Below are 14,338 nucleotides of genomic sequence, written 5' to 3'. Positions count from 1 at the left end.
TTTTTGAAGGGAAAACTGACATTAAAATTTAAGAAACCATAATCTTCCAGGAAGTGGGCTAAGACTCTCTACCAGAGGAAAACCCTTCTAAGACTGTGTTTTAGACTCCAGGACTTGAGCGAGAGACAACAGGGTGGTGGGGCAAGTGTCCTACAGTTGGGGATACTCCTGATCTCCTGTCATTCCCCACTGCTGGGTCATCCAAAAGCCTGTCCTGGCACAGACGTAGTCTATTGTTCCATCTCCAGAGCCTCCCAAAACCCAGCACCAGCCCTTGGCTGCTGAGGCAACGTGACTGCTCTGTGTCCCAGTAAGGGGTGGAGGACTTATACCACCCAGCCCAGCCAGGCATGGGCCTGTTTGTCATTCTTCATCTCCATAGTACACAAGAGTAATAAATAAGTGAACACTCAGAGATATGTCCAGGAATTTCTGTAGCATTGTTTATAATCTTAAAAAATTGAAAACACCCTAAATTTCCAAATTTAGGGAAACAATTACAGGAAGTGTAGCTTTAGGATATTATGCAAGTGTTGAAAAGATAAGTGCAAAATATATATACCATCAAGTGAAAAGCAAGTCGCAGAATATATGTTCTCTATGAAGCCATTTACATTCAAAAAAGTATTTTTGAGGCAGCCCCGGTGGCGCAGCGGTTTAGTGCCGCCTGCAGCCCAGGACATGATCCTGGAGACCCTGGATCGAGTCCCACTTGGGGCTCCCTGTATGGAGCCTGCTTCTCCCTCTGCCTGTGTCTCTGCCTCTGTCTCTCTCTCTCTCTGCATCTCTATGAATAAATAAAATCTTAAAAAAAAAAGTATTTTTGCCCACATTTATGCATATACAGATACATACAAATAAATAAAAATCTACATACTTTTAAAAAATACATATGCTTTATGTTAGTACAGTTGACCTTTGAACAAGTACTTGAACTATTTACAGGTGCACTTCTATGTGGGCCTTATTTTTTTTATAGAGTACAGTATTATAAATGTATTTTCTTGTCCTTATGATTTCCTTACTAATTTCTTTTCTCTAGCTTACCTTATTATTAAAATTGTGGGTATAATACATATAACAAAATATATGTTAATTATTTATGTTATTAGTAGGGCCAACAAGGAAGTTATTAGTAGTTAGGTTTTGGAGCAATTAAAAGTTATGTGTCAGTTTTCAACTGTGAGGAGTTCAATGCCCCTAACCCCCATTGTTGTTCAAGGGCCAATTGTAGTTAGGTACAAAAATGAGATTTGGTGAAAAGACTGGTAAATTGGGGGTTTTTATTATGGTAACTAATACATATTTAAATTTTTTTTTTCAGTGAGTAAAACAATTTAATTTTTAAAGTACAGTACTTAAGTTACTAGGGATTGATTTTTTAAAAGATTTTATTTATTTATTCATGAGAGACACACACAGAGAAAGGCAGAGACATTGGCAGAGGGTGAAGCAAGCTCCCTGTGGGGACCCAGGGACACAGGGGTCATAGCCTGAGCCAAAGGCAGACACTCAACCACTGAGCCACCTGGGCGTTCCTACTACTGATTTATTTAAAACTTAATTATGAAATAGTTCAAATTTTAGCATCTAGAGTATCAGATGCTCATGAATCTCATTCCCACATTTGACAGAGGTTACATTTTGCCATATTTGTTTAAAAATGTCCTTCCTTATAAGTCACAAAGTCTTAAAAAGCTGAAGTCCCACTTCCTTTTCTTTCTCCTCTTTTCAGGTATAATTACTGTTTTACTACTGGTGGATATCACTCCATACTTATTTTTATACTTTTACCAAATATGTGTATATTCAAAACAATATGTTGTTTTGAGATCTTAAAATGAAAATAGTGTTATGTTCCATGTATTCTGTAATTTATTTTCATCATACATTAGGTTTTAGAGATCTATTTTTTTATTTGAGATTTATCTATTTTGTTGCATAAATTTCTGGGTCTTTTATGTCTCAATCCATTATAAGAATGACTAACTTATCCATGTCTCTTGAACAATAGTATTGTCTTGTTTTTTGAAATTGCAAACAAATTTACCAAAAACTCCAGCACATGGATTTTTGTACCCAAAGTTTATCTGAATTTATATGAGGAAGCAGAACCATTGACTCATGAGGTATATACATAAATCCTTTCAGGAATTCTTTTTTTAAGATTTTATTTATTTATTCATGAGAGACTCAGAGGCAGAGACACAGGCAGAGGGAGAAGCAGGCTCCACGCAAGGAGCCCGATGTGGGACTCGATCCCAGGATTACCGGATTATGCCCTGGGCTGAAGGCAGGCGCTAAACCACTGAGCTACCCAGGTGTCCCCTTTCAGGAATTTTTTAATTGTTCTTTAAAGTAGTTGTACAATTTATATTCTAGTCAACACTGTGAGAGCAGTCCCATTTTTCCATATCCTTATATATGGTTTCTCATTTTTGTCAAATCGATGGATATGAAATGGCATCATGTTTTAATTTATTTTGGGTGCTAATCCTGTTATCTGTGATGTAAATGTCTTCTTCCATAATGTGACTTGTCTTTTAACACTATTTATAATAAACCTGAAAGTAGTATGGAAGTTTATTTTAGTGTATCCATTTTAAAAGATCTTTTATTTATTTTGCTTTTGTACCTTTTTAAGTAGTTCTTTTCTACTCTGTTGTCATAAAGATGTTCTAATACATTTTCCTTTGAGCATTTAAGTTGTGCTTTTTATGTTTGGTCCTTTATGCCATCTAGAATTTATTTTTGTTTGTAATATGAGGGTGGGGTTTAATTTTATATTTTTTATGGAAAAGGTTTGCCTCAACATCATTTATTAGATAGCCCTTTTTTTTTTTTTTTTAAGATTTTATTTATTCATGAGAGACACACAGAGAGAAAGAGGCAGAGACACAGTCAGAGGGAGAAGCAGGCTCCATGCAAGGAGCCCAACATGGGACTCAATCCCTGGTCTCCAGGATCACGCCCTGGGCCAAAGACAGCGCTAAACTGCTGAGCCACCAGGGCTGCCCTAGATAGCCCATTCTTTTCCTGATTACATATAAGACAACTTTGATCATATCCCAAGTTACTGTATATTAGAATCATTTAAGGACATTTTTCTTACAATTATTATCCCTCTCCTCCACCAAATCTTTTTCCCCCCATCTCTCCACTGGATTGTTTTCACAGCATTCAACATTCCAAAATCCCTGGGAGGTTGCCTCAGGCTGCACAACCCTTCAAAGCTTTTCTCAAGGTGAGTTCTGTATAGTTCTCTCCTTTCGGTTTGGGTAAGAGCTTCCCTTTCCTCTTCAGGCCTGGGTTGCAACAGCTCATCTGCTACTATCCATGTGGGTTCCCCTATACTCATAGTTTTGTAAATAGTCTCTTTACAAGTAAATCATTCTCAAACTGTTTTAAATGTACCATCTATTTCCTTTTGGGAGTCTCACTAATTCACTGCCCTGGGGGAACTTACTTCTGGAGGTGATTGATAAACAGTAAACAAAATTAACAAGTAAATTAGAAGGTGATAAGTAAGTTGAAGAAAGGTAAGGAAGAAAAGGGAGGGAAGCCGGGAACTATAGGGTGATGATGTGATCAGGGAAGGTCTCACGAAAAAAAGTGATAGTTGAGCAAAGACAAGGAAATAAAGCATCTAACCATGCATATATCGAAGGGGAGAGCTTTCCAAACAGCAAACTGCTAGTGCAGTGTTGTAAGACTGATTCATGGCTGCTGTCTTTAAAGATAATGCAGTGACCAGAGCAAAGTGGTTTATGGGTGAATAGTAGGAGATGAAATCATAGAAATGATACGGTGGTGCAAGGAGGTGGGGAGTGGGTGCCAGTTTACGTGGGCTATTACAAGGACTGTGGTTTTCACTCTTAATAAAATGCAGAGCCATTAGGATGGTTTTGAAAAGATGGGGGTTCCTGGGTGGCTCAGTGGTTTAGTGCCTACCTTCGGCCCAGGGCATGATCCTGGGGTCCCGGGATTGAGTCCCTTATCAGGCTCCCTGCATGGAGCCTGCTTCTCCCTCTGCCTGTGTCTCTGCCTCTCTCTCTCTCTCTCTCTCTCTCTCTCTCATGAATAAATAAAATAAAATCTTAAAAAAAAAAAAAAAAGGAAGGGGTGATTGCCAAGGGTTTTGGTCTGAGCAACTGGAAATATATTGTCATCAATTATTATGGTGAAAGCAGACTAGGTTTATGAAAAAAGATTGGGAGTTTAGTTTTGAACATGTATTGATTGAAATGCCTATTAGTTATCCAGGTGGAGATATTAATAATGTGGAGGCCGAGAAAAATTAAGGCCATCCCACTTAAAGTTTAGCATTAGCACAAGTACAGCCATCTTAGGTCTCTATGAATAAGAGCTGAACTTTAAGGGGAAAAACTGCAGAATGTCCTCAATGTCCTCAGCAAATAATCCCATATCAGAAAGACAACAGAGCTCAGAATTGCCCTCGGCAGAGAATCCCATATCAGAAAGACAACAGAGCCCACGCCCATGGTAGAAAGTCCCATCTTAGAATTCTTCCATCCCTTCTGGAGATCCCCTAGACCAGCCTATAAAAAACCCAGCTGTAACCCACTTCGGGGTCCAAGTCCCTGCTCCTCTGTGTCAGGTATACTTGGAACCAAGCTCGAGCTTGCTAATAAACCCTCGTGCGCTTGCATTGGTGTCAGCTCCTTGGTGGTTTCTCGGATTCGCAATCTTGGGCACAACAAATAAGACAGAATGTAACAGCTGGATTTCAGGAAGTTGTCTGGACTGGACCTACCTATTTGGCAGCCATTAATATAGATAAAGTATTTAAAATCCTAATATTGGATGAAATCACCAAGAAATTGATTATACCTACAGAAGGAAAGTTGAGTCCTGGAATACTCCAGTGTTGAGAGGTTAAGGAGATAAGGAACAATAAGCACAAGAGACAGAGAAGTTTTCAGTAAGGTGGGATGAAAACAAAAAGCGAGATTGGCAGACCGTGGCTTACAGATACTAAATCTGACCCACTGCCTTTTTTTATAAATAAAATTTTATTGGAATATACTACCACATTTCATTTATATATTTTCTATAGCTGCTTTCATACTGTAATGGCATAGTTGAGTAACTGTAAGAGAAACTGTTTGGTCCACAAACTCAAATTGCTATCTGGTCCCCATGTAGAAAAAGTTTGTTGACCCCTGGTGTAGGGTCCTGGAAGCAAAGTGAAAAAAAGTGTTTCATTAGAGAGGCAGTGTTATAGTGTAATCACAATGAAATTTTCAGTAGGATTGAGAAATATGGAGGTGGTTTTGACGACTAAGGCAAGAGAATTTCTGTGATGTAATTGGGGAAACTTAAGGTCATATTGATTCTACCCAAATTGACCTTTAAATTCATTGTAATCTCAGTTAAAATTGTGGTAGGATTTTTGAGGAACTACTAAAATTTACTCAGAAATTTATGAGGAAAAATAAAGGTCCATAAATAGCTAAATCAGCTATAACAAAAGAGTAAAATTAGATACCCATATGCAAAAAATGGAACTTTAATCCTACCTCACACAATATATAAAAATTAATTCAAAATCGATCATAGACTTAAATGTAAAACCTAAATCTTAAACCTTGAAGCAATGGGAGAATATTTGTGACTTTGGGTTAGGCACAGATTTCTTAGATATGACACAGAATGCACCATACATTAATGAAAAAAATTAATAAACTCAATTTTATCAAAATTAAAAACCTTTGCTCTGTCAAAGGCAACTGTAAAGAGAATGAAAAGAAAGAAAGCCACAGACTGGGAGAAAATATTCACAAATAGTAAACTGATAAAGAACTTATATCCCAAATATATATATAAAAAAACTTTTACAATAAGGAGATGACCTAACTTTTAAAATAGATCAATATTTGAAAAAATTATCAAGTTATCAAATTATCAAAAAGATGTACAAAGGGGAAATAGACACATGAAAAGATACTCAACATCATTAGTCATTAGAAATTAAAATCACAATTGGATGCTGCTACATACCTTTTCTGGTGGCTAAAATTAAGATGAGTAACCATACCAAGAGTTGGCAAGAATCTAGGGGAACTGAAATTCCCACTCATCACTGAATGCAATGCAAAATAACAACTTTTAAAAACTATTAAGAAGTTAAACATATACTCCCCATATAATCCACACTTTCCACTCCTTGGTTTTTACCTAAGAGAAATAAAAGTATTTATCCATGCAAAGACTTATTTTTATTGCACAGCAAAGGCAACTGTCAACCAGATGAAAAGGCAACCTGTGGACTTGGAGAAAATATTTGCAGATCATATCTGATTAGGGGCTAATATTAAAAAAATATAAAGAATCTATACAACTCAATAGCAAAAAAACAATCCAGTTTAATAAATGGCTAGAGGATCTGAATAGACATTTTTCCAAAGAGGAGATACAAATGGACAATAAGTACATGAAAAGATGTTCACAATCACTATCAATGAAATGCAAATAAAGCCACGATGAGATACCACCTCATATCTGTTAGAATAACTATTATCTATCTAAAAGACAAGTTTTGGTGTGACTGGACAAAAAGGGAATATTTGAACACTGTTGGTAGAATATAAATTGGTGCAGTCATGATGGAAAAACAGTATGGAAGTTTTTCAAAATATTAAAAATAAAACTACCATATGATCCATCACTTCTAAGTATTTATCCAAAGAAAATGAAAACACTAACAGGAAAAGATATATGCACCCCTGTGTTCAATGCAGTAAGTTTACAGGAGCCAAGACATGGAAGTAACCTAAGTGTCATCGATGGATGAATGGATAAAGGAAATGTGTGTGTATCATACATACATAGGAATATTATTCAGTTATAAAAAAGAATAAAATCTTGCCACTTGCAACAACATGGATGGCCCTTGAGGACATTATGCTAAGTGAAGTTTATGCTCAGAGAAAGACAAATATTGTATGATCTCATTTATATGTGGACTCTGAAAACAAAAAGACTGAACATATAGGTACAGAGAACAGATTGGTAGCTACCAGAGACAAGGAGTGGGGGATGGGCAAAATAGGTGATCAAAGGTGCTCAAAAGGTACAAACTTCCAGTTGTAAAAAAAATCATGGGGATGTAATGTACAACATGGTGACTATAGTTAGTAATATTGTGTATTTGAAAGATGCTAAGAGTAAATTTTAAAAGTTTTCTTCCCAAGAAAAGATATTGCAACTATGTGCTATGATGGATTTTAACTAGACTTTTATTTTAATTATTGTTATTGTGATTATTTCATAATACATACAAATACTGAGTCATTACATTGTACATCTGAAACTGATACAATGTTTTATTGTCAATTATATCTCAATAAAAAAGACTTATTTCTGGCAACTTCCTTTGTAATGGCCCCAAACTGGAAACAATCCAGATATTCATCAGCAGATGAATGAATAAACAGATTTTAGTATATTCATACAAAGGAAATACCTCTCTGGAATAAAAAAAGAAAATGAACTATTGCTGCCTGCAGCCACATAGATGAATCTCAAAATACTTAACCTCTGTGAAAGAAACCAGATAAAAACAAGTACGTATTTTATGATTCTGTTTATATAAAATCTTAGAAACTGCAAACTAATTTCATAAGGATAGGAAGCATATCAGTAGTTTCCAGGGGATGAGATGGACAGTGAGATTAAAAAGGTGCATGAGGGGCAGCCCGGTGGCTCAGCAGTTTAGCACCGCCTTCGGCCCAGGGCCTGATCCTGGAGACCCCGGGATTGAGTCCCATGTCAGGCCCCCTGCATGGAGCCTGCTTCTCCCTCTGCCTGTGTCTCTGCCTCTCTCGGTGTCTGTATCTCTCAAGAATAAATAAATAAAATCTTTAAAAAATAAAAATAAAGAGGTGCATGAGGAAATTTTGGAGGTTGATGTATAGATGTTCATTACCTTGATTGTGGCGATGGTTTCATGGGTGTATGCACATGTCAAAAAATGTACAAAATGCATATGTATCCTTATATATAGTTAACTTATATGTTAATTATAATACAATAAAGCTATTTAAATATTCTACAAAGCCAGTGGTTTTCTTTTTAAGTGTAGTGTTGGTCAAAAACTGAAAAATAGTAGCAGTTGACTATTCTATACATTCTTAATATCTCTTTCAGTGGTTATCTGTATCTGAAAATATTAATTTTCACTCTTTCTCTTAAATAATAGTTTACTTACTAGGTACAGAATTCTATGTTTTATTTTTTGCTCTTAGCACTTCACAGACACTGTTGCATTGTCTTGTAACCTTGTTTTACTGCTTAGATATTTATTAGCAGTCTAATTTCAATCCTTTTTGCCTAACCTGCCCTTTCTTTATGATTGGCTTTAAGATTATTGTGTTTTCTTTGGTATTCTAGGTAGGGATTTTATTTTTGTTTATCCTGCTGCTCAAACTTTGTGTATTTCATTTTTCTGAGGATTCATACCATGTTTCAATTTTGGAAATTTCTTACCCACTATTATCTCACAAACATTCTCTACAGTTTTTTTCTAGTAGAGTTTCTCTTAGACATCTATCTCTTCATTCCGGTACTTTGCTCAATTTTACTGGTTTAGTATCTGCTCTAATTGATTACCGCTTTATTCATCTGTATCTGATCTGTTTATTCACACCATGGGTTTCTCTTATAATTTCATTGACTTAATTTTTCATTTCTGGTCATTGTGTTTGGGTTTTATATCAAATACACTTTTGCACAGTGATTTAATCTCTAGTCATAGTTCCTTATATGTTTCATCATTTAAAGATACTAATTTAAAAAAAAAAAAGATACTAATTTAAGGGTGCCTGGGTGGCTCAGTCATTTAAGCATCTAACTCTTGATTTCAGCTCAGGTTGCCATCTCAGGGTAATGGCTCCATGCTGGGTGTGGAGTCTGCTCCTCTTCCTTCCCCCCCAACTCCCTCGCTCACATACATACTCTGTCTAAGAAAAGATACTAATTTTATAGTATCTCTCCAAATATTCTATTTTATCAACTGTCTAGATTTCCAGTACTCCTGTGTTCATGACAGTCATTACTCATGTGTCTTTTAATGTTTTGATTATGTGTATATCTTGGATGGCAGTTGTTATTTCTCTGAAAATCTAATGTGGAATTGTAGATTATTACAGTGTCCCTCCAAAGGGATTTTATGAATGCCTTTGCCAGGTATGCCAAGAGTACCTTGGAGATGTCCATACCACTCAGGTAATTTTTTTTTAAGATTTTATTTATTTATTCATGAGAGAGAGAAAGAGAGAGACAGGCAGAGGGAGAAGCTGGTTTCATGCAGGAACCCTGACTTGGGACTCGATCCTCGGTCTCCAGGATCACAACCTAGGCTGAAGGCGGGGCTAAACCGCTGAGCCACCCAGACTGCCCACTCAGGTAATTTAAAATTCATCCTGAATCACTGAATGGTGTAATGATTTTCTTCTCTCACCAGGGATCTTTTTTTTCCTCCTCCTTGAGTTTCTGGATCTTTGCTGTCTCTCTGGCCTTATGAACAGTTTTCAGTCCCCTTTCATGGTACTTGCAGCTCTTTGAAGGGCATTTGCTTTATACAGAGATCTCAGTTCTATTCCATGCTACACCCAGGTTAAGGGGCTCATCACCCCTAGCTGTTAAGATCCAGTTCCAGGTCCCCTCACAGCCTCCCAGGCTACCTCAGTGTCAGTTTATAATTATAATCTGCTTTGGCTTTCAGTTATCTTTTTTTTCTAGCAAATAGGAATTTCCTTTGTTTTCTTGTGAGGTCAGCCATGTAATATGAGCGAGAATGCAAAGAAATACTAAAAGACTAATATAATGTTAAAGAGATACAGAAGTCAGATCAAAAGAACTCTTCAGTCAAATTTGTGACAATTTATGGATCAAAAATAATAAGACTCTCATAGACTAATAAATTTAATTAAAAAATAACCCATGACTTCATAAAGACACTCAGAGAAAGAAAAAAAAGGACAAGTGTTTTTTGTTTGTTTACAGACTTTGAGTGTAATGGCCCCAAACTGAAAAAAATTTCTGTAGCTTTGAAATTTTTCAAAGTAAAAATTGAAGGAAATTAAAACTGAATCTCTTTCAGCATTTTGTTGAGGGAATGGTTTTCTACATTTGTTTAGTTCACATGTTGCCAAACTCAGAAATCCAGATACTAATTCTTTTAGAGACAAACAAGTTTCTAAAATGTCTTTCTGACCATCCATTGTTAATATCTCAAGGCTTCTGAGTTTAAGAAATCTTATTCAGGGGCGCCTGGGTCCCTCAGGTCATGACCCCAGGCTCAGTGGGGAGTCTGCTCTTCCCTCTCCCTCTCCCACCCTCCCCACCACTGTGCTGTCACTCTTTCAAAGATATGAATAGAATCTTTAAAATAAATAAAAACTTAAGAAAATTTTTTTTAAAATTTTTATTTAATGAAATGTGATTCAGGCCTTCAGTTTAAGAATTATTTTCCTGCTATAATCTTTTTCTGATTTTCAACTGAATGCAACCTATTTATTCAACCAACATTACCTGAATTGCTCAGAGACAGTCTGAAAGTTAGGTGCTAGATATTCAAAGACAAGACAATCTAGCAGGAAAGACCAGCAAAGGAGACAGCTGTAGTGTAATTACTGTTATATATGGATTAAGCAGAGTTTTAAGAATATAAAAGTAATTTATTAGAAAGTGGTTAATAGAATACAAGATACAAGATGTGTTGGGTTTTTTTTTACTTAAAAATTTTTTTAAAGATTTTACTTATTCGTTTGAGCGAGAGAGAATGGCAGGTGGGGAGGGGCAGAGAGAGAAGCAGACTCCCCACTAAACAGGGAGGCAAACCCGGGATTCAGCCCGAGGACCCCAGAGCCCAGATCTAACTCTAACCTGAGCCAAAGGCAGATGTTTTGACCAAATAAGCCCCTCAGATGCCCAAGATGCTATACTTTTCATCTCTTAAGTAAACAGTTTAAAATAATTCACAGCTAACACTATTTTAAAAATACCAATTAGAATGAAAAAAATAGAGTTTCATTTGTGAGATAGAACTTTGGGGGAATCTTAAACTTTCTGACACAAATTGCTTTATGTAGCTTTTCTGCTCCTCTTATCTTTTACTCTGGTAACAGAGTGAAAGTAGTACTGTCTTAGATAAGATTCCCACAGAAACCAACTTTGTGCATGCAGAAGTTTTAAATTAAGGAGTGTGCTCAGGAATAAGCCCCTGTGAGGGAGTAAGGAAGATTGGGCAGAGGGAGTTGTTGAACTTCCACACAGCTGCAAAGGAAGCCTGGAGATGAAATGACCTTCAGAATTGTGCTGAGCTGAGGCAAGGGACCGGACTTTTGTTTCCTGGCATCAGCAATCATTGAGGACAGACCCCAAGGAAAAGGCATAACCTGCATAATCTTGCCAAGGCAATTCCCTTCAGTGGGACAACTAGAAGGAGCAACAGTTACAAACCTTCAGCAGCCAGGAGCTAGAGAAATGAATGCCTCCTTCTGAAGGGGACACCTGGGCAGTGCACAGAATCTACTATACCAAATAAGGCCTTTCCATAATTAGCTCAAACTGAGCAGGAGAAGCACAACTCTAAAGTTGAGTGTTTTCCCTTCTGGAAGTAAGTAGTCCAGAGGCAGTTTGTCACTTATTCGGGCCAAAAGAAGAGAGCAAACCCATTAGGAAAAGCTAATTACAAGCTGAAATTAAAGATTAATTCATTCATGGGGTCATTCATTCATTCATTCATTTATTCAATAAATGTCTGTCTAGCATCACCTGGAGCAAAACCTGGCAAAGAGGGAGAAGGCTAGGTTCTAGTCTGTCACTGAAAAGGGGGTCTTTGAGCAAATCATTTATCATTCCTGAACTTGTGTTTCTCTTTCTGTACAATGAGGAGTGTGGACTACATGATATATTAGTTAGAAATATTTTTAATTATGACTAACAGAAACCCCCTTTACCTAGCTTGAGATAGAAAGAGAGAAGAAGGAATTGGTTTAAAGAATAAATGTGCATTTCACAGAAGCTGGGTTGAAGCTGAGCTTCAGGAATAGACTGAAGGCTTAGAGCCATGCAGGGACGCCCTCTATCCCAACCTCTGCACTTGTTTTATTTTCCACTATTGCTGTAGTCCAGCTCACTATGATTTTCAGGTCACATGTGGAAAATAACACAAACAGCAGCTCTTGAGTTTTCATTTCCTGTATTCAAGACAGCAGCCACACCCAGGCTAAAAATCCCTTGGTCTCAGTTCCAGATTGTCTAGGAACAGTGCTTGTTGGCCAAATGTGTATGAAGGGAACAACTTCTGATTCAAACAGCTGTGTCTAGTTGAGGAACCTAGTAGGAGAGAAGTTTCCAGAAAACATTTAGGACAATGCTCTGTGGCAGCTAACTTGTCCACTGCTGTTATCTCTAAAATCCTATGATTTGATTAAGCAGCTACTTAAATAAAATTTGATTCACTTTTCACTGATTCTTGAATGATGCCATTTAAAACTTATAGTGGTTGATTAAAATACATAAATTGTGAATGGAAATTTGACAATTAAACAAGAGGTTGAAGCTTAAATCCCTCAGCAAAATGCATTGACAACTTCACTTTTCTGTTTAGACCCATACAAAACTGACAGTGTTCATTAAGCTGATAATAAAATATCATGAAGTGCAAAAAAAGAACATTTTCAGAAGGGGAAAATGTAAATATAAATGTAAATGGATTAAAGATGTTTTTTCTTGATTTGTGATTGGTGTGTGGCTTTTAAATCAGTTTCTGATATTCACTTACAATGAAGGTTATTTTCTGTAACAAGAAAAGTAACTATCATAAGAGTTTCTAATTTTTTTTCAAGATTTTATTTATTTATTCATGAGAGACACACAAAGAGAGGCAGATATATAGGCAGAGGGAGAAGCAGGCTCCTCATGAGGAGAACCCCAGGATCATGACCCGAGCTGAAGGAAGTACACTCAACCTCTGAGCCACCCAGGTGCCCCTATTCTAAGAGTTTCTGAAAAAAAAAAAAAAAAAGAGTTTCTGAAGTGATTGACAAAAACAGGCTATGGACACAGGGTGAGGATACAGTCTTTAGTTTAGGTAGAGAACACAGTTCATTTGCACTAAAACAAGGAACCCAGCAGTGTTTCCAGTGTTAGGTGCAAACTTCCCCGATCTTCAGGTCCCCACAGAGTTATCAAGCTGCCAATAAAATAGCCTGACTTGGGAGGATGATCCAATCAGGTCCTCAAGAATTCCATTCCCTTTCCTCTCAGGGAACTTTATACCACATTAATCCTTCCTTCCAAACCATTCTGAAAAGTCTCACTAAAGGACTGCCTAGGGATGATTCACTGGAGAAGTAATATTGATCCATTCAGTCTTAACTTAAATACACATGAAACAGCTAAGGTAGCTTAGACTGGATGAATCAGTATCTCCTGTGAACCATTCCTAAGAGGGATCAGACCATCTGTCTGCCAAAGGCCTATTCCTGTAACACGTTTTCACTGATACAAAGAAATAGAGAAATACATAATTATTGGTCATTTTTTGACAATGTAGAGCAGGAGTTGACAAACCATAGCCATCAGGCCAAATCAAACCTTCTACTTAGTTTTGTAAATAAATTTTGATTGGAATACTACCATGCCCCTTTATTTAATGTTGTCTATAGCTATTCTTTTTGCTACAGTAGCACACTGTAGGAATAAGTGAGTAGTCAGGACAGAAATTATATTACCCCAAAGCCTAAAATATTTACTCATTCTTTTTTTTTAAGTAAGCTCCACCCCCAACATGGGGCTTGAACTCATTACCCCAAAATCAAGAGTTGCATGCTGAACATGCTGAACCAGTCAGGTGTTCCTACTGTCTCCTTCCTTACATAAGAAATTTGTCAACTCTAAAGATAAATCAAGGGCAGCCCCTATGGCTCAGTGGTTTAACGCCGCCTTCAGCCCAGGGCGGGATCCTGGAGACCCAGGACTGAGTCCCATGTCGGGCTCCCTGCATGAGGCCTGCTTCTCCCTCTACCTGTGTCTCTGCCTCTCTCTATGTCTTTCATGAATAAATAAGTAAAATCTGTAAAAAAAAAAAAAAGATAAATCAAATTTCTTACATCTATATTGGCAATCTAAAGCATTCCAAATTAGTCACATGATTATATACAGTTCTGCTTTTAAAGACTTAATGTTTTCTGAATGTGCCTTCTCATATAGGTTTGTCTCAAAAACATGATTTAGAAAATATGTTCTTTTCCACAAATGGTAGTGAGTGAATAGGATATTAATATGAAAAAAATATATTGGACCATAT

The 14,338-nt window shown here is 36.9% G+C and overlaps 1 protein-coding gene across 1 annotated transcript in view; it reads left to right on the top strand.

Moving 5' to 3' along the window:
• Nucleotides 1-2,914: 2,914 nt before the first annotated feature.
• CDC42SE2 (CDC42 small effector 2) overlaps nucleotides 2,915-14,338 on the top strand; it is a 162,721-nt gene continuing 151,297 nt past the window's right edge. The window contains exon 1 of the mRNA XM_041761792.1: nucleotides 2,915-3,244. The gene's annotated coding sequence lies outside the window, so the exon portion shown is untranslated. The remainder of the gene's footprint in view (nucleotides 3,245-14,338) is intronic.

This window comes from Vulpes lagopus, chromosome 7 (genome assembly GCF_018345385.1).
Source record: "Vulpes lagopus strain Blue_001 chromosome 7, ASM1834538v1, whole genome shotgun sequence".
NCBI lineage: Eukaryota > Metazoa > Chordata > Mammalia > Carnivora > Canidae > Vulpes > Vulpes lagopus.
Note: the sequence above shows the minus strand (reverse complement) of the source record. Positions and strands in the feature narration are given on the sequence as shown.